This window comes from Bombina bombina, chromosome 3 (assembly GCF_027579735.1).
Source record: "Bombina bombina isolate aBomBom1 chromosome 3, aBomBom1.pri, whole genome shotgun sequence".
In the NCBI taxonomy this organism is placed as follows: Eukaryota; Metazoa; Chordata; class Amphibia; order Anura; family Bombinatoridae; genus Bombina; species Bombina bombina.
In genome coordinates this window covers 241,365,760-241,393,269 of record NC_069501.1, presented here as the reverse complement: position 1 = coordinate 241,393,269, position 27,510 = coordinate 241,365,760, and positions in this window count along the sequence as shown.

Genomic DNA, 27,510 nt, shown 5'->3' with positions numbered 1-27,510 from the left:
ACATCGCCGACACCTACATTATATTTATTAACCCCTAATATTCCGACCCCAACATCACCGCTACTATATGAAATTTATTAACCCCTAAACCTAAGTCTAACGCCCCTAACTTAAATATAATTTAAATTAAACGAAATAATTTTAACATAATTAAATAAATTAATCCTATTTAAAACTAAATACTTACCTATAAAATAAACCCTAAGCTAGCTACAATATAACTAATAGTTACATTGTAGCTAGCTTAGGATTTATATTTATTTTACAGGCAACTTTGTATTTATTTTAACTAGGTACAATAGTTATTAAATAGTTATTAACTATTTAATAACTACCTAGCTAAAATACGTACAAAATTACCTGTAAAATAAGTCCTAACATAAATTACAATTACACCTAACACTACACTATCATTAAATAAATTACCTAAACTACCTTTAATTACAATTAAATTAAATAAACTAAATTTCCAAAAAAAAAAACCCTCTAAATTACAGGAAAAAAAAGAATTACAAGAATTTTAAACTAATTACATCTAATCTAATCCCCCTAATAAAATAAAAAAGCCCTCCAAAATAATTAAATTCCCATCCCTACCCTATACTAAAGCCCACCCAATCCCCCCTTAAAAAAACCTAACACTACCCCCCTGAAGATCTCCCTACCTTGAGCCGTTTTCACCCAGCCGGGCACAAGTGGACCTCCAGAGGGGCAGAAGTCTTCATCCTATCCGGGCAGAAGAGGTCCTCCAAGCGGCAGAAGTCTTCATCCAAGCAGCATCTTCTATCTTCATCCATCTGGAGCGGAGCGGGTCCATCTTCAATCCAGCCGACGCAGAGCCATCCTCTTCAAGCGACGTCCTAACACTGAATGAAGGTTCCTTTAAATGACGTCATCCAAGATGGCATCCCTTGAATTCTTGAATGCCAATCGGAATTAAGGTAGGACAAATCATATTGGCTGATTGGATCAGCCATTAGGATTGAGCTCGCATTCTATTGGCTGATTGGAAAAGCCAATAGAATGCAAGGTCAATCCTATTGGCTGATCCAATCAGCCAATAGGAATGAACTTCAATCCTATTGGCTGATTGGATCAGCCAATAGGATTTTTCCTACCTTAATTCCGATAGGCTGATAGAATCCTATCAGCCAATCGGAATTCAAGGGACGCCATCTTGGATGACGTCATTTAAAGGAACCTTCATTCAGTGTTAGGACGTTGTTTGAAGAGGATGGCTCTGCGTCGGCTGGATTGAAGATGGACCCGCTCCGGATGGATGAAGATAGAAGATGCCGCTTGGATGAAGACTTCTGCCGCTTGGAGGACCTCTTCTGCCCGTATCGGATAAAGACTTCTGCCCCTCTGGAGGTCCACTTGTGCCCGGCTGGGTGAAGATGGCTCAAGGTAGGGAGATCTTCAGGGGGTAGTATTAGGTTTTTTTAAGGGGGATTGGGTGGGTTTTAGAGTAGGGTTGGGTGTGTGGGTGGTGGGTTTTAATGTTGGGGGGTATTGTATTTTTTATACAGGTGAAAGAGCTGATTACTTTGGGGCAATGCCCCGCAAAAGGCCCTTTAAAGGGCTATTTGTAATTTAGTATAGGGTAGGGAATTTTATTATTTTGAGGGACTTTTTTAATTTATTAGGGGGATTAGATTAGGTGTAATTAAATCTTTTTTTTTCTGTAATTTAGTGTTTGTCTTTTTTCGTAATTTAGTTTATTTAATTTAATTGTAATTAATTGTAGGTAGTTTAGGTAATTTATTTAATGATAGTGTAGTGTTAGGTGTAATTGTAACTTAGGTTATGATTTATTTTACAGGTAATTTTGTACTTATTCTAGCTAGGTAGTTATTAAATAGTTAATAACTATTTAATAACTATTGTACCTAGTTAAAATAAATACAAAGTTGCCTGTAAAATAAATATAAATCCTAAGATAGCTACAATGTAACTGTTAGTTATATTGTAGCTAGCTTAGGGTTTATTTTATAGATAAGTATTTAGTTTTAAATAGGATTAATTTATTTAATTATGTTAAATTTATTTTGTTTAATTTAAATTATATTTAAGTTAGGGGGGTAGGGTTAGGGTTAGACTTAGGTTTAGAGGTTAATACCTTTAATATAGTAGCGGCGATGTTGGGGGTGGCAGATTAGGGGTTAATGATACAGTTCTCTCTATCAATGACTGAGGTGGGCGACCCAGACCCCCCCCCTTTGCTGAAAGCTCAGATACCCAGCACAAGCCTAGTCTGTCACAATACACAGAAAGAAAGTATGTTTATTCAGACTGCCTGCTGTGACCAGATAAACATTACAGACCCCCTTACTGATTAAGACACACTTATAACAAACCTGATGTATGAGAGTTAAAAAAAACCCATTTGTTTAAATAGAGAAAATTTGTCACATCTCAAGATCACGGTCTCAGAGAAGAGGTCAGTTCAATAGAGTTATTGTTGTGTGGTTTTCCCAGATTCAAATCTGTAAATTAAATTACCCTGAGAAACATTTTCCCCAGATCACAACCCCCTGGGTTTGAAGGAGATGCAGGGTCTGTACTTTAGTTCATTTAGTTTGAGTTTTAGTTCATTTTAGTTCAATGCTCAAAATCGTCAGGAAGATAGTAAATTAACACTTATATGGTAATCAAATGGCAGATCACCAAGTCCTTTCAAGTCCCAATACACAATATACTGCCTAGAGGAGACATTAACAGGCATGTGAAAGCAGATTGGGATTTTTAATAACCTATATTATAAATTTTCAAATATTTAATTTGTGCCCCAGTATTATATATATATATATATATATATATATATATATATATATATATATATATATATATATATATATATATATATATATATATATATATATATATATGGATTCTGAGGGATATCTCAAGTTTCAACCATGTTGCACAATACATTTAAATATGAAGTGAAATAAATACGTATCTATATTGATATTTAAAATGTTTAACAAATTATTTCAGGATGAATTGCAGTTCATTATTAACATCTGATAAACCAAGAAGGTTCCAAATATGACTGGTATATTCTGAAATGGACAATGCCTGTGTTGTTGGTGCTATGAATTGCATCATATAGTTTTATGCACTCAATATTAAAGTGATATAAACAGATATACAATGTATTCCTATTAGATTAAATAAAATATTCACTTCTAATTACATGTATGTAAATAATATGGATGGAGGAACTCTTCTGCTCCAATCGAATGAAGTCTTCTGCCGCTCCGGATCTCCTTTTTTGGCCCATCGGTGCCTGGCTCGGTGAACACGGCTCAAGGTAGGGTGATCTTCAATGGGGTAGTGTTAGGTTTTTTTAAGGGGGGATCAGGTGGGTTTTAGAGTAGGAGTGTGTGGGTGGTGGGTTGTAATGTTGGGGGGGGGCTCTTGTATTTTATTTAATACAGGTAAAAGAGCTGATTACTTTGGGGCAATGCCCCGCAAAAAGCCCTTTTAAGGGCTGGTAAAAGAGCTGATTACTTTTGTAATTTAGTATAGGGTAGGGAATTTTATTATTTTGGGGGGCTTTTTTATTTTATTAGGGGGCTTAGATTAGGTGTAATTAGATTAAAATCCTTGTAATATTTTTTTATTTTTTGTAATTTAGTGTTTGTTTTTTTTGTAATATAGTTTAGTTTATTTAATTGTATTTTATTTTAGAAAATTGTATTTAATTTATTTAATTAATTTATTGATAGTGTAGTGTTAGGTGTATTTGTAACTTAGGTTAGGATTTATTTTAAAGGTAATTTTGTAATTATTTTAACTAGGTAGCTATTAAATAGTTATTAACTATTTAATAGATATTGTACCTTGTTAAAATAAATACAAAGTTGCCTGTAAAATAAATATAAATCATAAAATAGCTCCAATGTAATTATTAGTTATATTGTAGCTATCTTATGGTTTATTTTATAGATAAGTATTTATTTTTAAATAGGAATAATTTATTTAATTAAAGTAAATTTATTTAGTTTTATTTTAATTATATTTAACTTAGGGGGTGTTAGGGTTAGGGTTAGACTTAGGTTTAGGGGTTAATAACTTTATTATAGTAGCGGAGACATTGGGGGCGGGAGATAAGGGGTTAATAATTGTAGGTAGGTTGCAGCGATGTTAGGGAGGGCAGATTATGGGTTAATAAAATTTATTATAGTGTTTGCGAGGCGGGAGTGCGACGGTTTAGGGGTTAATACATTTATTATAGTGGTGGCGATGTCCAGTCGGCAGATTAGGGGTTAATAAGTGTAGGTAGGTGGCGGCGATGTTGGGTGCGGCAGATTAGGGGTTAATAAATATAATATAGGTGTCGGCGATGTTAGGGATAGCAGATTAGGGGTTCATAGGGATAATGTAGGTGGTGGCGATGTCCGGTCGGCAGATTAGGGGTTAAATAATCTTTTTATAGTGTTTGCGATGTGGGGGGCCTCGGTTTAGGGGTTCATAGGTAGTTTATGGTGTTAGTGTACTTTGTAGCACTGTAGTTAAGAGGTTTATGTTCTGGCGTTAGCCCATAAAACTCTTAACTACTGACTTTTAAATACGGTAGAAGTCTTGGCGGTAGAGGGTCTACCGCTCACTTTCTCCAAGACTCGTAATACCAGCGTTAGGCAAATCCCATTAAAAAGATAGGATACGCAATTGACATAAGGGGATTTTCAGTAGCCTCGAGTCGCGGAAGAAAAGTTAGCGGTACACCTGTACCTGCCAGACTCGTAATACCAGCGGCCGTTAAAAAGCAGCGTTGGGACCTATCAACGCTGCTTTTTAAGGCTAACGCAAAACTTGTAATCTAAGCATTAGTGATTTTTTTTGTGTAACTTAGTTGTTATTTTTTTGTAACGTAGTAATTCTTTATTGTAGATTTAAATAACTTGAGTAGGGTTAGGTTTTTAGAAATGTAATTTAGGGTAGGTTAATTAGTAGTTTAATATAGTTTATTTTAATTCTAAAGGTAAGTTTAAATGTATTATAAGATAGGGATGAGTTAATATTTAATGTAAAGTTAGCTGGTTGTTAGGTTTAGGGGTTAATAGCTTAATTTAGTTTATGGCAATGTAGGGGCTGGCGGTTTAGGGGTTAATAGGTTTAGTAAGTGGTAATGATGTGGGAGGCCAGGGGTTTAGGGGTTAATACATTTATTTAGTTGCGGTGGGCTACGGGAGTAGCAGGATAGGGGTTCATACTTTTATTTAGTTGTGGCGCTGTCGGGGAGGGCGGGATAGGGGTTAATATATTTATTTAGTTGCGGCGGGGTCCGGGGAGTGGTGGGATAGGGGTTAATATATGTATTTAGTTGCGGCAGGGTCAGGGAGCGGCGGGATAGGGGTAAATAACTTTATGTAGGTGGCGGCGATGTCGGGGCGGGTGTTTAGACTCGGGGATTATGTTAAGGTGTTAGGTGTAAACGTAACTTTTATTCTACCATAGAAATCAATGGTATATCTGGCAGCATCGAACATAAGCTTTCGCTGCTTTCAGACTCCCATTAATTCTTATGGCATCCGCGGCCTACAGGGTTGCAGATTGAAAACCAGGTACGCTGGGTCAGAATATTTTCGAGCGTACCTGTTAGAAATTTGATAACTTGCAAAAGTTGTCAGATAGTGTCGAATTTGTATTCGGAGCATCTGTAATGTCGTAAGCATTGATGTGTGTCGGATTGAGACCGGCGGATCGTATGTTATGTCACATATTTCAACTTTTGCCGGTCTGTAGGCTTTGATAAATGGGGCAAATCAGGCTCACCACAATTACTCTGCGGAATTCCAGCATATTTGCTGTTGATGGTTTGATAAATATCCCTCAAGAACTGAATGTGAGGAGTAAAAGAAAGATCTGAGTCAAGTGTGACCCCAAGACATCGGGCATGCGGGGTAGGGGTAATGTTGGAGGTTGGAGTTGTCGACAGTTATAGAGAGACTGGGGGTGTAGATTTTGGAAGAAGGAGAGAAAATAAGGAGCTCAGTTTTGTAGAGATTTAGCTTGAGGTAGTGAGAGGACATCTAGGAAGAGATGTGAGAAAGACAGTTAGTGACACGGGTTAGCATGGAAAGAGATAGGTCTGGTGCAGAGAAGTAGATTTGGGTGTCGTCTGCATACAAATGATATTGGAACCCGTGGGACTTCATTAGGGAACCTAATGATGATGTGTAGATTGAGAAGAGAAGGGGACCAAGGACAGAGCCTTGCGGTACCCCAACAGAAAGTGGTGACAGCGCAGAGGAGGCCCCAGAGAATGAAGCAAAAGGGGGGATCCGGTACACGGTCAAAAACTCCAGTTAGTGCAGAAAAAAAGCCTTATAGCAACAATTGGAACCTCAGTTTACCCGGAGTGCCATAGCAGATGGCTGATCAGGCCAAGAGACAAGACAAAAAGTACAAAAAATTAATAGCAGGCACTGCTCAGCTAGTTAAAATAAAAAATACACATTTTATTAGTACACATAAAAATGGAGAGCTCCCAGAGAGGGGACAACACACAAGGACTGTCTTAGGCGTTTCACGCCCCCTAGTGGCGCTTAATTATAGACTGCAGGTGAAGTGATGAGGCCACCTATTTATGCAAAGAGCAGCAACAGGTTAACCCCCAACTGACCACAAAAAAATTTAAAAACATACTTAAAGGGACGGTCTAGGCCAAAATAAACTTTCATGATTCAGATAGATCATGTCATTTTAAACAATTTTCAAATTTACTTTTATCACCAATTTTGCTTTGTTCTCTTGGTATTCTTAGTTGAAAGCTTAACCTAGGAGGTTCATATGCTAATTTCTTAGACCTTGAAACCCACCTCTTTCAGATTGCATTTTAACAGTTTTTCACCACTAGAGGGTGTTAGTTCACGTATTTCATATAGATAACACTGTGCTCGTGCACAAGAAGTTATCTGTGAGCAGGCACTGATTGGCTAGACTGCAAGTCTGTCAAAAGAACTGAAAAAAGGGGCAGTTTGCAGAGGCTTAGATACAAGATAATCACAGAGGTTAAAAGTGTATTATTATAACTGTGTTGGTTATGCAAAACTGGGAAATGGGTAATAAAGGGATTATCTATCTTTTAAAACAAAATAAAAATTCTGGTGTAGACTGTCCCTTTAATGCAAAGTGGAAAATAAAAAAGCAACATTGCTTATACAATATAATAACAAAGATATTCAAAATAGCAAACAACTCACATGTGTGAATTTATACATATTTGTAAAATTTTACAATTTATGAACTAATATTTAACACAATGGTCTATAGGCAATGCTAAATACTGGAAGGTCAAAATGTTAATACCCATAATAATAATAATATACAAATCTATTATGCATGGGTCCTAATGTTAGAAAATATAGAAGAATATTATGAATTATGCTGAAATTTATGTGAATATAAAACTCAGTCATCAATAAAATAACTGATGTCAAAGTCTCTATTGATACCTGAGGGGGTTTTGGTTTGAAGTTTTAATATCCAAAACAATTCTTTTTTGTCAAGGATTTTGTGTTTGTTACCCCCTCTAATAGGTACCATGCTAAATCTATTATTTGTACCGATATATCTGCTTTATTTGTAAAGCGTATGCCATTGAAATGGCTGGCAACAGCAGATTCTTTCAGATAATTTTTGACATCCCTAACATGTTCTCCTACTCTTTTTCTTAACTCTCTTAATGTTTGTCCTGTATATTGATATTTACATAGGTTGCATGTCAATAAATATACAGCCCATTGGGAACTGCAGTTAGCATAAAAATCAATATCAAAAACTTGGTTGGTGATACTAGAAGTAAATGTATGACCTTTTAGTATTAAGGCACAAGTGTTGCAGTTTCTACTACCACACCTGGAATTGCCTTTGTGTGTTAACCATCTCGATTCTGGCTCTAATGTGTTCATTTTAACCATACTTGGGGAAAGAGACTGACCCAAGCTTCTAGGTTTTTTAGGAACAAATTTACATTTGTCAACACAAGACTTCAATATGTCATCTCCCAAAAGGAGGTGCATATGTTTTTTAAGTATTTTGACAACTGAATCAAATTGTGCGGTATATGCAGAGGTGAACACCACAGAATCTGAAAATTCGTCATTACTTTGTTTTTTCTTAGATTTATGATTAAAACTTAGAGTTTTGACCTATTGGCGGCATTGTGCTAAAGTATCCTTCTTATAGCCTCTTTGTGCCAATCTGTTCTCAAGCTCCATTGCCTGTTGATCATAGACCCCATCTGATTTGGTGTTGCATCTAAGTCTAATAAATTGACCGCTAGGTATTGCTGTGACAAGATGTTTAGGGTGTTGTGATGTGGCACGTAGTATAGTATTCCCTGACGTTGGTTTTCTGAAATTTTTTGTACATATTTGATCATCTTCAATGTATAGGGTCAGGTCTAAGAAATTAACTTCTGTACTACTATATGTGCCTGCGAATTTTAACCCCATATTATTATTGTTAAGGTAATGTAGGAATTTGTGGAATGTGGAGTCATCAAGTAGTTTTTTGACAATAAATAACAGGTCATCAATGTATCTTACAAACATGATGACATACTCATGCCATGGATTCTGTGAGGTGTAAATATGATTGGGTTCCCACCAGGACACATACAAATTGGCAAACGATGGGGTAAATTTTGCCCCCCATCACCGTGCCATAGATTTGTTGGTAAAACTCTTGATCAAATAAGAAAAAGTTATGAGATAACAGATACCTGATAATGTCACCAATGAAATGTTTAGTAATATTGTCCAAATTTAGCTCTTTGGCCAAAAAGGATTCAATGATTTGTACTCCTAAAAAATGTGCGATGCATGTGTACAATGAAGAAATGTCAACTACTATCCAAGTGAAATTGGACTGCCATTGGACATTTTCCAAACTTTCAAGTAGATGGGAGCTATCCTCCAGATAGCTCAACTGTCTAGTGGCAATAGGTTGTAAAATGGCATCCAGCCAGGCACCCATGGGTTCAAAAAGGGAACCGATGCCAGAGACAATTGGTCTACCCGGAGGGTTCTCATAATCCTTGTGCACCTTCGGCACATCGTAGAAAATAGGAGTATTGGGATTTGATGGAACTAAAGTATTCAAATCCTTAGTGCCAAAGATGCTCAAGGATATGCCATCTTCAACCAGTCGTGACAATTCTTTTTTGAATGTCATGGTAGGGTTAGATGGTAATTTACAATACGTTCCTCTATCCGACAATTGTCTGTTGGCCTCAGAAAAATAATACTCCTTATTCATAATAACAATGCTCCCGCCCTTGTCTGAATTTTTTATGACAATGTCATGATTGTTGTGTAGGGATTGAACTGCCATACGTTTCTTATAAATCAGATTAGGGGCAGGAGCATTGTTCCTAATGCTTTGTTCTAACTTCATGATGTCATCCTGTACTGCTTTTTTATAGGCATTTAGCATTGAGCCTCTGTATTGTATAGGGTAAAAATCAGACCTGGTTTTAGAAGGTTTTTGTAGTGGTTTTGTGCTAGAAATAGAGACATCATTGCCATACAAATCATTTAAAGTTGCTAATGTGCAAGCATCTGTAAAAGTCAAATGGGGATGGATATAGGAAATGTGTTTAGATTCATCACTTTCTGGATGATTAGAAATTTCGCCCCTGTCTTCATAGAGAGAAAAAATCATCTTAAATGCTAATTTCCTGATAAATTTATTTACATCCAGAAGAGTGGTGAAACAAGTGAATCTATTGGTTGGAGCAAATCCTAACCCTTTGGCTAATACACATTTTTCACTGATAGTGAGATTGTGTTTGGACAAATTGATGATACTGACATTTTCAGATAAAGAGAAGTCATGATTTAGTGTCCCTTTTTCTTCTTCTTTGCTTTTTTTTTTTTTTTTTTAAAGATTTTTATTGAGGTAATAACAATTACAATAATATATTCATGTACATCAAACTTAGATAGTAATATATCGCTGAGTAGTACAATAGTTATGTATCTAAACAGTAGAAATAAATATTATTGATGTTTTAGAACATGTTAAAATTAGGACCTCATTTTAACAAATATAATTTCCTCCATCAGCACAAGGGGACACTCATGATACCTGATAAGTTTAAATATTATAGAGGGGAAAATCTAATGACACAAATGGCCACTCATGGACCATTGATAAGGTAAACATTGCCGCTTTTAAGCAACAATTAGAAATATATAGAAATAATCATGGTTAGGGAGAATAGATGACAATTTTCACACACAGCATTGTAAAAACTTCCTTATCAAGACACAACCTTTCTATGTAGACTTTGTGTGAGACCGGAGGGTTCTTTAAGATGTGGTAATTAATGATGGGGTGGGGGATAAAACATACTCTTATCTATAGGAGGAATCTATAGCAGTTAACTGTGGGGAATAATAACAGACATGGTGGGTTATCCAGTTAAACTATATGATTGAAAAACGTGAGATTAAATGCAAAGGCACTGCCTTTTCATATAAGGAAGTATAACTAAGGAGAGGTGAACCTGGGAGCTAATAGCCAGAGTGTACGTTTTAAAGGTTAAGACAGGCAACTTAGGTGGCTCTACTGTGTTAGTCCCCCAAACCATATAAGACAATCAGGATTATGGCAAGGTAATGATAGGGAAACAGTTGTTATTGAATAATTTACCCCTTTGAAAATATGTACATTAACTAATAGACTTAGGGTGCACACACATCATACCACCAGCAGAGAAATACATGCTGCACGAACATAGCAGAGCCATAAGAATGATTCAAGAAAATAAATACACAAGTAACATTCCACATTGGACTAATGAATAATTAAGTGTCTAAAGAGTCCATAGTTGAGACTTGTGTTGCTGCTTGTACTCCGTATCTCTATTCTGACCCCTTACCCTGTTGTATCTCCTGCAGCTAAAGCATGGTATAGGTGTGTAAATATAGCTAGATTTACATATAGAAATCAGTGTAATGTTATATCTTTAATGCTAAACTTCAGTTCTTATGCACCGTATTAGCTTAATGCATGTTCTGTACTCTATGTGGGGCCCAAGGCAAACTGGAGGCAAATTCCTAGTAGAGTGCTGATCAAAGTACTTTGTATAAAACGTTTGCACGAATTTAACTATGTGGGCACCTATGTCATCTCACTACATTAAAGTTCAGTACCCACAGCAAATTTGTACTCCAATAGATTGCCGGTATTATATCGCTTAGCAGATTTATGGGGCTATACCTGAGTTGTCTACACACAATCTGCCAGGCAACAGCGGCTTAGGGCTTAAGTTAAACAAGTATACTTCAATACACATACAAGAAAAGAGAGACATGCAGTTCTGCTATTCAGACACAAAATGAAGCTCTATAGCAAACTGGAGCATAAACATGTAGATATACAGTAGTCGTGCAGGGGGATTAGCCACAAATCTGGAAGATATATGGATACTCAATGTTTCAGACTCATAGATCGTCATAAAGAGTTCCAAAAGAAGTGTGTAAGCGTCTCTAAAAGATCCATGAAATGTATATTAGAGCCGGTAAATGTCAGCTCTGTGCAGCATGGTTTAGTATCCTACCCCTCATCAGCTCTCCAGAATCATCAGCCCACTCTGGTCAACGACAAGCTACCTGGGTCTATTAAAGGGATCAGCCATGTCCTAGTTCGTAGGTGCCCCAAGGTATCAGATGAAGCTACACACTCATCATGTAAGAGCCGGTCAGCCCTCCCACTTGCAAACTGAAGAAAGTTAAGACCCATAAGACGTGGCTGCCTCTTCTCGAGCGTGATTCTCCCCTCGGTCTGGGCAGACCCAGCCTCCGCTTCTGAGCATGGTCGTGTAAGATCTTCCAGCTCTAGGACTCCGGCGGCCCCAGCTAGCAGATCAGTGCCAGGTATCACATTGAATTTAGCATGAGCCTTTACATCGCTCAGAGAAACACCTACTGGTATGTGGCTCATTACATCTAGCTGGTCGGCCATCTTAACATAAACAGACTGCCTCGTCAATCTGACCTTTGAAGGAGTGGTAGAACATTCTGTCTGTTCCGGCAGTGCCATAATCTGCTCAGACTCCCTCGGGCTCTCAGCTGCTGTGCGCACTTCAGTAGTCAGAGCATTTTCCAACCCGATCACTACTGTGCTCTCCACGATGTCCAGGGTCGCCACTCCGCTGTCCAAGGGGGCTGTGTCTGATCTCTGGCATACAGACGTGTCATTCCAGGCATTATAGATACTCTTAGACAGGCTCAAGAAGTGTTCACAGAATATGCGCTGTATGTCCTGTACAGTAATGGCGTTGTTAGGTGCACCCATATTATCGTGTAGTTGCAGAAATAATTTGCAGTAGTAGCAGTAATTAGTACTGCCCGTAACCCCAGTCACCTGGGGGGGGAATATGCGATGGCCCTGGCTTCACGAACTGCCCAACAACTGCAGAGCAAAGGCAGAGATGTGAATCCAAAGAGTTTCCCCCTAGGATTATCAATTTCTTGATTCCTATAGTAGTCTGCTGGTCTCTGGTCACAAAATAAAATATTTTCACTATGAAAAACAATAAAATATTGCATACAACTCTGTGATAGACCAGGAGCTCCCACAAGACACGTCCTGCCGCTGCAGCTGTAGGCTCCGTCCCCCCTCTTCTTTGCTTTTTCTTTTCCTCTTTTTTCTCCATCTACATCTTAATCTTTTTCTGATTGGGTTGTCCTGCGAGTATTGGGGTGGACCACTTGCTGGCATTCCCCCGACTCCCCTCCTGAGCTGTCCTGTAAAAAAGAAGAAGAAGAACAGGGAGAGGAAGATGAGGGGGAAGAGGAGGAGTAGGCTACACTAAAGGAGGCCCAAGAGAAGGCAACACTAAAGGTATGGTTTGACAGGTAGGAAGAGAACCACAAGAGGGCTGTGTCACAAATGCTAAAGGATTGGAGGGTTTGAAGCAAAAGATGGTGGTCAACAGTATCAAAGGCTGCAGACAGATCAAGGAGGATAAGCAGAGAGAAGTGGCCTTTTGATTTTGTTGTAAGAAGGTCATTTGTAACCATAACAATTGCTGTCTCTGTGGAGTGATGGGGATAAAATCCAGATTGCAGTGGGTCAAGGAGGGAGTATAATGTAAGGAAATGGCATAAGCATGCATATACTAGCTTTTTGAGAAGCTTTGAGGCAAGAGGGAGTAGGGAAATAGGGCAGTAGTTGGATGGGGAGGTTGGATCAAGAGAAGGTTTTTTGAGGAAAGGTGTGACCAGTGCATGTTTCAGAGATGAGGGGAATATACCGGTGCTGAGGGAGAGGTTAAAAATGTGTGTGAGTATAGGGGTAAGGGTAGAAGAGAGGGAGGGGAGTAGCTTTGAGGGGATAGGGTCAAGAGGTCAAGTAGTGAGGTGAGAGCTCAGTATAAGTGCCGAAACTTCTTCCTCAGTAGCAGGTACTGTATGCATGACGATAAGAAACATCTGGAATATTAAACTCCAAATTGGTTTATTGGTAATGTATTAAGCTGTTTGATGTTGTTATATTTTTAATGTTTTGAAGCTAAAATATTCTTTATTGCTGTAGTTTAATTGAAGCTGGTATTTAAAGAGGTACTTTATAGTTGCAATGCTAGTATTAAATAGACCAGTGTATTTCATATATTAAATATACTAGCGCTAAGTCAATTATTATTGAGAAAAGGGTCAGGCATTAATATTTATAAATTTGATTAAAAAAAATTGCATTTATTATTGTGGTTAAATCTCTGGTTGATGATTTTAAGTTTTATAAGACTATTTTGGGCCAAATAGTTTAATTATATTTTTCTGAAAGTTCTATTAGATTTAGTAAGATTTTGTAAGATTTGTGTTGAAATATTTGGTTATATTAACATAGTAACATAGTAACATAGTAGATAAGGTTGAAAAAAGACTGAAGTCCATCGAGTTCAACCTATACAAATCTAAAATACTTACAAAAAGCTCCAGTTAAGCTTAAATAACCCCATTAAAATGTGACCCATTTAATACTAGCAATCATATCCATAAATTTTGTTTATATACAGAAATTTATCCAGACTATTTTTAAATGTATCTATGGTATTGGCATTCACTACCTCCTTTGGTAATGAGTTCCACAATTTTATTGCTCTTACAGTGAAAAAACGTTTCCGTTGCAGGAGATTAAATCTCCTTTCCTCCAACCTTAAATTATGACCTCTTGTCAGAACCAATTTTCTTGGAATAAAAAGAGCTTCTGCCATCTCTGTATATGGGCCTTGAATATATTTATATAAAGTAATCATGTCACCTCTCAAGCGCCTTTTTTCTGAAGAGAACAGACCCAGTTTGGCTAGCCTCTCCTCATAGGTTAATTTCTCCAATCGCCCTATTAGCTTTGTGGCCCTTCTCTGAACTTTTTCTAGTTCTGCAATATCTTTTTTAGCAATCGGTCCCCAGAACTGCACTCCAAACTCAAGGTGAGGTCTTACCAGGGCTTTATATAATGACAGAATTATGCTTTCCTCCCTTGAATCAATGCCTCTTTTAATACATGCTAGTATCTTATTAGCCTTTGAAGCCACTGCCCTGCATTGTGCACTCATCTTTAGCTTGTTATCTATTACTACTCCCAAATCCCTTTCCTCCTGTGTTTGGCTAAGTCTTGTCCCATTTAAAAAATACATAGCCTGCTTATTTTTACTTCCAAAATGTAGAACCTTACATTTTTCCGTATTAAATCTCATTTTCCATTCACTTGCCCATAGTTCTAATTTTAGCAAATCCCTTTGCAAAGAGAGTTCATCCTGCTCTGACCTAATGACCTTACTTTACTTAGTATCATCTGCAAAAATAGAGATGTCGCTATTTAATCCTTGCTCCAAGTCATTTATAAAAATATTAAAAAGAACAGGGCCCAGTATTGATCCCTGGGGGACGCCACTGATTACCTTTGTCCAATCTGAGTATGATCCATTTACTGCTACTCGTTGCGCCCTATCTTTTATCCAGTTATTTATCCATGAGCTAACATTTTCAGCTATTCCCAGTCCCTTAATTTTGTGCATTAATCTCTCATGTGGCACTGTATCAAATGCCTTTGCAAAATCTAAGTATATCACATCAACTGATTCCCCTTTATCTATATTTTTACTTACTTCCTCGTAGAATCTAATTAGATTAGTTTGACATGATCTATTTCTCCTAAAGCCATGCTGATTAGAACTCATAATCTTGTTTACACGAATATGCTCATCAATATAATCCCTTATAATCCCTTCAAATATCTTCCCCACTATTGATGTCAGACTAACTGGTCTATAGCTTCCTGGATCATCCCTGCTTCCCTTTTTGAAGAGTGGCACCACATCAGCTTTACGCCAATCCTGGGGTACCATGCCGGAGGATAATGAGTCTTGAAAAATTAAGAGTAAAGGTTTGTCTATAACAGTGCTAAGTTCATTTAACACCCTTGGGTGTATTCCATCTGGGCCTGGAGTTTTATTTACCTTAATATTTTTTAGTTTTTTCCTGATATCCTCTAAACAAAACCCAGTTAGTGGTATGGACTGGCATGTTCTATTCTGTTCCAAAGTATCATTCAATGGTTCCTCTCTTGTGTATACTGAAGAAAAAAACTGGTTTAGTACCTCAGCCTTCTCCCTGTCATTATTTATCATGCTACCCTCCACACATTTTAATGTACCTATATTATCCTTCTTAGATTTTTTGCTATTTATGTACTTAAAGAACCTTTTAGGGTTAGACTTAGAATCCTTGGCAATTAATTTTTCATTTTCAATTTTGGCTAATATGATTGCTTTTTTGCATGCTTTGTTACATTCCTTATAAATATTGTATGCTGAGTCTGTATTATTTTCTTTTAATAATTTAAATGCCCTACGTTTTTTCCTAATTTCTTTTAACACATTTTTATTTAGCCATAACGGCTTAGTTTTTTTATTTTTATTTTTATAACCATATGGTATGTATTGATATGTATATTTATTTAACAAATTTTTAAATATTATCCATTTATCCTCTGTATTTTTATTAGAAAATACATTGTCCCAATTTATATTATTTAATGATTTCCTTAAATCGTTGAATTTTGCTTTCTTGAAATTAAAAGTCTTAGTTAAGCCTTTAAAACACTGCATATGAAAAGAGATTTCAACTGTGACCATGTTATGATCACTGTTACCCAAATGTTCTTTAACTTCTATGTTTGATATTATATCTGTATTGTTTAATAGCACTAAATCCAATATAGCTTTACTCCTAGTTGGCTCCTCTATTAATTGTGACAAGAAGTTATCCCTGAGAACATTTAAAAATCTATCCCCCTTAGCTGAATTACTAGTTTCATTGGCCCAGTTTATATCAGGGTAGTTAAAATCTCCCATAATTACAGCACTGTTATTAGCAGCCTTACCTATTTGGATAAGTAGTTGAGTTTCCTCCGGGTCACTAATGTTGGGAGGCTTGTAGCATGTTCCTAGTAATATTTTTTTAGGATTTTTCCCCCCACTCTTTATTTCAACCCACAGGGTCTCTACATTGTCACTTGTATCATAAATATCTTCCCTTATTGTAGGTTTAAGGTCAGGTTTAATATACATGCAGATTCCTCCACCCCTTTTATTATTCCTGTCCCTCCTAAATAATGTATACCCCTCGAAGTTAACTGCCCAGTCATGTGAATCATCCCACCAAGTTTCAGTTATACTGATAACATCATAGTCCTCTTCTGCAACTAAGAGCGTCAGCTCCCCCATTTTACCTGTCATGCTTCTTGCATTTGTTGTCATACATTTAATTTTCATGTGCTTTCTGCTGCTACTTGGTGTACTTTCCTCTATACTTTCTAATGTGACATTTCTTAAGTCATCCCTTCCTTGAGATATTAAGGGAGTGACATATTCAGACACTGATCTCTCTGTTCTATTTTGTTCTAATTGACCCTCCCCCCCTTTGCCTAGTTTAAAAGGTTCTCTAAACATGCTACCATCCTTTCCCCCAACACACCTGCACCCATGTCATTCAGGTGCAATCCATCCTTACTGTACAATTTGTACCCTAGTGAAAAATCAGCCCAGTGTTCTAAAAAGTCAAACCCCTCATTTTTACACCATGTTTTTAGCCATGAATTAACAGACCTTAGCTCCTTCTGCCTTACTGAGTTAACACACGGCACTGGTAATATCTCAGAAAATATTACTTTGGAGGTCCTTGCTTTAAGCTTGCTACCTAACTCCCTGAAGTCATTTTTTAGGACTCTCCATCTCCCACTGATTTCTTCATTAGTACCAATATGCACCATGACTGCAGGATCAGACCTGCATCCCTCTAACAATCTATCAATACGCTCCACAATATGCCTAACACGAGCCCCTGGAAGACAGCAAACTGTTCTATGTAAAGGGTCTGGATGACAAATTACCCTATCAACCTTCCTTATAATAGAGTCTCCTACCACCAACATCTGCCTCTGGCCCTGACTTGTATGCCCCTCTTCCATGACTGAAGGACTGCCCACCATAGTATGCTCCTCTTCCACAGCTAAAGGACTGTTCACTATACTAGGCAACACGGCCCTCTCTGACACTGCCACCCCCGAACTGATATCCCCAACATCTTCACTTAATCTTGCAAATCTATTGGGGTGTACCAGCTCAGAACTGGCCTGTCTCTTCCGCTTACTTCGCCCTCTAACTGTGACCCAGCTACATCCTGGAGTCTCCTCATCTGAATCCTCCCCATTCCCAATGCTGGAACCATTAACAACCAGCTCAGTCCTATCCATTTCCCTTTCAAGTGTCTGAATTTCATGTAGTGTTGCAATTCGTTCCTCCAGATCCCCAATACGAGTTTCTAAAGAGACAATATGCTCGCACTTGCCACAAACATATAATCCCAGAAGCGGCTGCTCCAGTGATGCAAACATGTTGCAAGCTGTACACTGAATGAGACTCTCACACATTCTTAATAAAAGGTTTAACTTAAAAGTATAAAATAAATATATTTCCCCTTGGTTACCCCAAAACCTTGTTTGCCTAACTACCTTGGTTAGCTAACTATTATACTTAAACAGACAATGTTACTTTAACAGAGAATCAATACAGCAAGCCTAAAAGAGCAAGCTCACAGAGTAAATGTGCTAAATTTATAGGCTTGCAAGGCCCAAACAGGTGAATTGTTAACTAAGCATTGTTAAAGGGACACTAAACCCCAAAAAATTCTTTCATGATTCAGATAGAGAATACAAATGTAAACATTACAATTTACTTCTATTATTAATTTTGCTTCATTTTTTAGATATCCTTAGTTGAAAAAAAAGCAATGCACATGGTTGAGTCAATAACACAAGGCTTCTAAGTGCTGCAACCAATCATCAGCTACTGAGCCTATCTAGATATGATTTTCAGCAAAGAATATCAAGAGAATAAAACAAATTGGATAATAGAATTAAATTAGAAAGTAGACTACAGAGATTTGAAAAAAAAAAAAACATTTTACAAGGTAACTCACCTGGCTGGTCTCTCTCCAATCAAGACACTGAGTGTAATTATTTCTTATTTCTGTTGGGCTATCATGGAATTATTTCTAAATCTCATTGTAATATTTCAATCTTTTATTCACCAAACTTTGTTTCCAAACCTCTTCTCCCACCCTCTGTGCTTCAAACCACTCCCCCCCTAAACATTCTCACTAGGCATGTTTACCCTTCTTTCTCTTTCCACAGCTTCACACCTCACATCAGCACAGCCATTCTACAAACATATCATCAGACTACAGAGATTTGCACGCACTAGCCCCCCAGTCCCTTCCCACCACCAACCCACCCTAGTGTTTACCTTAATATATACACACACCTTCTAACAGTAATTATGTGCAGCTGTCACTAATAATCCAGAATACAGAAACCACTTCAGACTCACAGCCTTTGTACTGACATTTTACCACATTCTTTTACACTTTTTAAAACCTATTTTGCTCAGACACCAAACCCTTTTTTCCCTATGTCATCACTCACTCTCAATTCACTCTGCCTTATATCAGACTTATTTCCATTCTCCCTTACCTTCTGTGTTCATTCCCTCTCCTTTAGATTGTAAGCTTGAGAGCCTCTCTATCTGTAGGCCACTTTTTTATTTAAAGTGAATTATTACTGATTGTGCTCAAGGGCAGGGCATTTTTCTCCTTTTGTATAACTCCTTATTGCACCTACTACTGTAATGTACCCCAATATTGTACTTGTTTGTGTATTTAATGCATCCCTGTAATGTTTTTTATTCTTTGCATAGCGCTGCGTAATCTGCTGGTGCTTTATAAATAAATGATAATAATAATAATAATAATAATAATAATAATAAATAATTTAAAAATGAATGCTCTTTGTAAATCATGAAAGAAAAAATTTGGGTTTCGTGTCCCTTTAAGTTACTAGTCCACATTTTGGCATTGGACTAAGTGTTGCTGGTTAAATACAATTTGTTCTTATAAAATTCATGTGGGGTATTTATTAAGGCCTAGATTTGGAGTTTGGCGTTAGCCGTGAAAACCAGCGTTAGAGGCCCCTAACGCTGGTTTCTTACGGACTCCGGTATTTCGAGTTCATTTACCGACACTCAAAAATCACCCAACGCTCAAATTTCTACCGACACCTCAGACCCAGTAGTAAACATATACCGACAAAATAAACATTCACAAATCACAAAACAAATATTACACAAAGTACACTTACACTCATACAAACACTACACTATATTTATTTTTCAGATTTAATAATTTTTCAACAAAATACAAAGGATCAAAGTTGCGAGATCTCGGGTGTTAGAAAAAAAACTACACAAATCCATTTTCCCATTGACTTACATTGACACACGGGAAAAGACCCTCATATACCTACATCTAACTAATAACATTATCACAAATATAAACTCATCGATGCATACAAACAATATACACCACATGACATACAAAAAATATTTATTTATTACAAAAAGAACACGATTTAGTTACTTTTTAACACAAGATCATGACGTCACTCACTTTACGAGGAAAACCAGTCTTAGAAAAAAAAATGACCAATTTTTAGAGCCTCCATTGACTTCTATTGGGAAGACGTGCTCGTGCACGCGAAACCCACATTTCCCTAACGCACGCAAATAGCGTAGACAGAAAAACTCCAAATACCAGCGCTAGCAAATACATGCTTTTATGCGTTAGACACAGCTATGATAAATAGATCAAGAAATGACTATTTCCCTATGGTGGATTTATGGATTTTACTTATTGAATATTTACAACACCATTAAATTGTTTCAGACTTTTATATTACATCAACTACAAATCAACATCACTAGTAAAAAACTTTTTTGAACAAAATATTACATTTAAACGGACACAAAAATAATGTCAACTTTTCCGTATTCACAAACACTACACAATGGGAAACAATTCTCATTTACCTTTATTATTGCATTTCAGTTATTCAACTCATATGCTTGCAGCAACAGCATATCTACATAGGCTTAACACATGATCAGTCATCGATGCACATACATTACTTTTAACATTCACTCATACATGTGCATTCAAATGATGGGGGGAAAACACATTACATTCTCTCGAGGAATCACAAAACAGAACATATGGATTTTACTGTACTTTTAACATCATGATTCCATCACCAGAAACCATTAGGAATTACGTACAACAAGAACATCATTACACAAGATTACAGATGTCACTTTATGGGAAGGAACAACAATGCCAGACCGCTATATACAAGTCAGCATATGTGGGACACAATCACAATATATACGTACATGTACATAACACGCATCACCCATCACGCAACCACAAAGCACACATTTATATTTTATTCAGCACACAATAACAATGTAGCACAATACAACAACACAATGAGGATTTCAGAACTACATAGGCAGGTTAATAATATGATGACGTCATTAGAAGATTCAACCATACACATCACAGATTCAGGACTGTACCGCCCCTTTCGGAACTTTAACACTCAATACTACAATACAACATATACGTAAACAACAGTTTGGAACAGCATTATTAGGGAGATTTGAATGGGACAATTAATAAATATTGTCAGATCGCAAATCACTTATATATATAATACTACAGATGACAGCCGGAAGTTATTCAGCATTAGTGCCATTTGAAAGGGACGCATACAATATTGACAGCTTGGCAATCACTTATATACACAATACTACAGATGACAGCCGGAAGTTATTCAGTATTAGTGCCATTTGAATGGGACGCATACAATATTGACAGCTCGGCAATCACTTATATATACAATACTACAGATGGCAGACGGGAAGTTCGGAATTATTATTGCGATTTTAAAGGGACGCATACAATATTGACTGCTCGGCAATCACTTATATATACAATACTACAGATGGCAGACGGGAAGTTCGGAATTATTATTGCGATTTTAAAGGGACGCATACAATATTGACAGCTCAGCAATCACTTATATATACAATACTACAGATGGCAGATGGGAAGTTCGGAATTATTATTGCGATTTTAAAGGGACGCATACAATATTGACTGCTCGGCAATCACTTATATATACAATACTATAGATGGCAGACGGGAAGTTCGGAATTATTATTGCGATTTTAAAGGGACGCATACAATATTGACAGCTCGGCAATCACTTATATATACAATACTACAGATGGCAGACGGGAAGTTCGGAATTATTATTGCGATTTTAAAGGGACGCATACAATATTGACTGCTCGGCAATCACTTATATATACAATACTACTGATGGCAGACGGGAAGTTCGGAATTATTATTGCGATTTTAAAGGGACGCATACAATATTGACAGCTCGGCAATCACTTATATATACAATACTACAGATGGCAGATGTTACTTTATCGTTTACAAACAATGTTGCAGCAACATTGATCGATCACATTCGATGCACATTATACACAACTATGCACTTTCATTCATGTTAGCCTGGACGTGTGCTTGTTACTATAAGATCGTGTTTAAGAAATATTGATTACGCATATGATCAAACATTACAAACATGCACTGTATGTGTGATATTTGACACTTTCACATTGAAATTCATTGTTGGAAAACAACATTTCAGCAAACAACAAAAAAACGCCCACTGTGAAAGCATTCGCGCCGCTCACATACAAACAAGTGAATACAATCAGCAATCATTACAAACTCACTACCATTGGACTAATTGTACTATAAATCCCCCAAACAACATGGCCAAAGCATCACTTGTGATCCACATCAGATCAAGTGCATACCTTGTTACGCTGTTTTGAAAGATGGATGACGATGACATGGTAGACGCTGCTGGTGCTGCTATTGGCGAACTAGCTGTTGGTCGAATCAGGCAGCCTCGGCGGCTCAGACTGAGACGAAGGGGTCGTCTGGTTCGAGGTCCTCCTGTCTACAGGGTGAGACCCACCTTGGAAAACATGAGCGACTTTGAGGTTTATGATAAGTATCGGCTCAATCGCGAACAGCTCATTGGCCTTTCACGATCTTTTTAAACCTCATTTGGAGCCACGTATAAGAATAAGGACTGCTGTTCCCGCCATGAGTAAGATGCTAAGCTGTCTATACGTCCTGGCCTCCGGGAGTTTTCAATCCGGAGAACTGTACATGCATGGCCTGGCTCAAGGTAAATTCTCTGTGGTGTTTGATAACTTTCTGGACGCCATGGTACGTATCAGTAAGCAATACATAGGATTCCCACAGAATGATGGTGATTGGAGGCGCCTGAAGCGGGAATTCTTTGATATTGCTGAATTGCCCAATGTCTTGGGAGCCATAGATTGTACCCACATTGCGCTGCGTGCTCCAATTGATGACTTGCCCTTCAGAAATCGCAAACATTTTCATAGCCTCAACGTGCAGTATGTTTGTGACGCACGGATGAGGATTATGCATGTGTGTGCGAATTTTGGAGGGGCTAGTCATGATGCCCGCATCCTCTCTCTGTCGTCCCTGTGGAGACCGTTTGAGGAAAGAGAAATGCCCCCTGGTTATCTCGTTGGTGAGTATTTGTGCACAACATGGTTAATTAGTTTGACAATTGCCACTGTAGTTTTAAAATGTTAGCGTAATGTTCAGCTATAGGATGCAATTTAACCATTTTTTTTTCCCGCTAATGTCTACTTTTAGTTCAATGCAGATATGTAGCATGTCTTACCTTAAAGGGACATTATACACTCATTTTTTCTTTGCATAAATCTTTTGTAGATGATCTATTTATATAGCCCATAAAGTTTTTTTTGTAAAAAACTGTATAGTTTTGCTTATTTTTAAATAACATTGCTCTGATTTTAAGACTCCTAACCAAGCCCAAAAGTTTTATGAGAATACTGTCAGCTACCTTCTCCAGCTTGCTCCTGTTTGTGTAAAGGGTCTTTTCATATGCAAAAGAAGGGGGAGGGGAGAATGTCTTATTTGCCACTTGCAGTGGGCTTTCCAGCTACCTTTTCAACAGAGCCAAACTGACAGCTTCTAAGTAAGTTTTTAAACAGTTTTATACTGGATTTTTATATCAGTATCTGTGCATCTTATTCTTTATAGTAGTGTCTATTACATGCAGTTATATGAAAATGAGTGTATACTGTCCCTTTAAATGCTCAGATAGAGAATGTAATGTAACCATGTAGTTTGCATTTTACACAAGGTTTGGTTTAGGAGAAATACGCATATGTAGCATGTCTTAGCTGAAATGGGAAGATATTAGCTAATGCAATTTAACCATGTCATTGTCTCTTTCCGCTAATGTCTAGTTTTAGTTCAATGCAGATATGTAGCATGTCTTACCTTAAATGCTCAGATAGAGAATGCAATGTAACCATGTAGTTAGCATTTTACACAAGGTTTGGTTTAGGAGAAATACGCATATGTAGCATGTCTTAGCTGAAATGGGAAGATATTAGCTAATGCAATTTAACCATGTCATTGTCTCTTTCCGCTAATGTCTAGTTTTAGTTCAATGCAGATATGTAGCATGTCTTACCTTAAATGCTCAGATAGAGAATGCAATGTAACCATGTAGTTAGCATTTTACACAAGGTTTGGTTTAGGAGAAATACGCATATGTAGCATGTCTTAGCTGAAATGGGAAGATATTAGCTAATGCAATTTAACCATGTCATTGTCTCTTTACGCTAATGTCTAGTTTTAGTTCAATGCAGATATGTAGCATGTCTTACCTTAAATGCTCAGATAGAGAATGCAATGTAACCATGTAGTTAGCATTTTACACAAGGTTTGGTTTAGGAGAAATACGCGTATGTAGCATGTCTTAGCTGAAATGGGAAAATATTAGCTAATGCAATTTAACCATGTCATTGTCTCTTTCCGCTAATGTCTAGTTTTAGTTCAATGCAGATATGTAGCATGTCTTACCTTAAATGCTCAGATAGAGAATGCAATGTAACCATGTAGTTAGCATTTTACACAAGGTTTGGTTTAGGAGAAATACGCATATGTAGCATGTCTTAGCTGAAATGGGAAGATATTAGCTAATGCAATTTAACCATGTCATTGTCTCTTTCCGCTAATGTCTAGTTTTAGTACAATGCAGATATGTAGCATGTCTTACATTAAATGCTCAGATAGAGAATGCAATGTAACCATGTAGTTAGCATTTTACACAAGGTTTGGTTTAGGAGAAATACGCATATGTAGCATGTCTTAGCTGAAATGGGAAGATATTAGCTAATGCAATTTAACCATGTCATTGTCTCTTTCCGCTAATGTCTTTTAGTTCAATGCAGATATGTAGCATGTCTTACCTTAAATGCTCAGATAGAGAATGAAATGTAACCATGTAGTTTGCATTTTACACAAGGCTTGATTTAGGAGAAATACGCATATGTAGCATGTCTTAGATGAAATGGGAAGATAGAGAATAATATTGAACTAGATTTTTTAATTTAAAAAAAAACATTTGTTACTGGATTATCGTGTACAAAACTTTTTATTGGACTCCAAATACTATTTTCAGGATTCTGTTAGAATTATGTTCTGTTCATAATTTATAGGTGATTCTGGGTACATGAGCCGGCCTTGGCTCATTACCCCCTTGTGTAGCCCGACTGATGTGTCTGAGGAGCGCTACAATAGGGCTCATAAGAGAACCAGGGCGGTGGTTGAACGGATGTTCGGGCTCCTGAAGATGAGGTTCAGGTGCCTGGACAGGTTGGGAGGAGCCCTCCAGTACAACCCAAAGAAGGTGGCTAAGATCGTTGTAGCCTGTAGCATCCTGCATAATATTGCACAGCGGGCTGGGATGCTGCAGGCCGTCCCGGCGGACCGAAACCTCCTCAGAGATGAGGAGGATGATCCTGTTCTAGAGGGGCCATTCCGGGACGAGGGGCTCAATGTCAGAGCAGACATCATCAACCGCCACTTTAGACGGTAAAGAATAGAAGTTAGACTGGAGTATTGTCAATAGATGTGAACTCTAGGGAAATGACAAGTAGAGAATTGTGCAAACATGTTAGGATTGTTCATCAAATGCTAAAAATGTGTTTGATTTATTAATATAGGTGATGCTCTGGGCATTGGGTCCTGTAGCGAGTCTTTGCCACCTGGTTTTTAAAGAGGACATCAGCTGGTAAGTATAAATGTATGGACTGTTGCTGGCATGAATTGTACACAAATACATCATATGGCATACATTTTCTAAACTAGTATTTAGTTTACACATTACTTAAAATGTAAATACTCAGAAAGGGATCCTCTAGCATGACTATGGTTCAATCTCACACATTAGAGGTTTGTTCTGCTCAATATGACTCATCTTCACACTTGATAGAACATAACACAAGATGCTACACACGCTTAGTAAGCTAGTGACTGAAATTGATTCTGAAATGGGGGGTGGGAGAGGGGTACAGAACTGATTCACACACTTGTAGTAATTTTTATTAAACTTTTTCTGCCATTAGGGAGCTGACTTAATCTAAAGACTGAAAGGGAAGAATTAGAAGCCTGACAGTGAAGATTGCCCAGACTGACAGTGGAAAAAGCCAAGATTGAAATTAAAGTATACCAATGGGATCATGTCTGGCATTATCTTTCCAATCTGCTGACCTTGAAAACCATACAAAGACATGTTCACATGGTAAGTGCCAACTATTTGATAGAATAAGGCTGTGGAGGCATCCTATTGGAGACACTTAGATTATTTTCTAATTTTTAGATGGTATTTCACAGTCCTCTATTTTTGAAATGATGAATAACACACCTATTGAAGATCAACTGTTTACCCCTGAATTGACTTTCAAAGACCATGCATTATCCAGGTTGGTGTACCAATGCATGCTAGTTAAGAATCACAGGAAGAATGTTGAATATTAGTAGCTTACATACATTAGTCATATTTAGTTCTTAATTAGATATTTAGGGATCACAATCAGACACTTAAATGATTTTACTTTTTTAGATGGTATTTCACAGTCCTCTATTTTATGAACTGATGAATAAGACACCTATTGAAGATCAACTGTTTACCCCTGAATTGACTTTCAAAGACCATGCATTATCCAGGTTGGTGTACCAATGCATGCTAGTTAAGAATCACAGGAAGAATGTTGATTATTGGTAGCTTACATACATTAGTCATACTTATTTCATCATTAGATATTTAGGGATCACAATCAGAAAAAGGAATACATATTATAGTTGATATAGAGGTATTTGAATGGACATGAAATATTACATTTATGTTCAGCATACATATATATTATTGAAATGTGATATACATTATTATGTATAATTAGAAATTCAGATATTTAAATTTATTTTTTATTACACAATATAATGGTGTATGTTTATTTTATTTTTTTTTAAATTTAATTAATAAATATCTTTAAAAAATGTTGAACAAAGTTAGAACATAGACACAAGATGATTGTAAATGTATTTTATGAATATTTGACAACGTGTGTATTAACTTTGTTAAATTTTTGTTTTTTTATTTCAGATTGTCATCTGATGACTTCCAGGAATATTTTTTTGTTTTTGTTTCAGAAACTTTTAATTTTTTAAATGGTAATAATAAACATTTTATTATTAAATACACTCTTTTGAACAGATTATTATAAATATCCATATAATCTGTCAATAAAAAACAATTTGACTCCCATGACTGGTAGTTGGCTATTTGACAAGCACATGCATAAGATCAAATAATGCATTAATTTTATAAAATCCACTGATTCCGAAAATATTACATTAAACTATCTTTTTTAACATTAATTGGGGAGTGAGATCCATGGATGCTTTTCTTTGGAAATTCTTAGATGTTAAAATAATTTCGGATATGTAGTCAAAATTTGTCATAAATTATTTGTTTTCACTTTTAAGAAGGGGAAGTGGTTCAATTACATTAAAGTGACAGTGTTGTTCAATGTAAAATTAATTTTATAAGATCTTGTATCTTCCTTAGGTATCTCAAAACATTTTTTTCTAA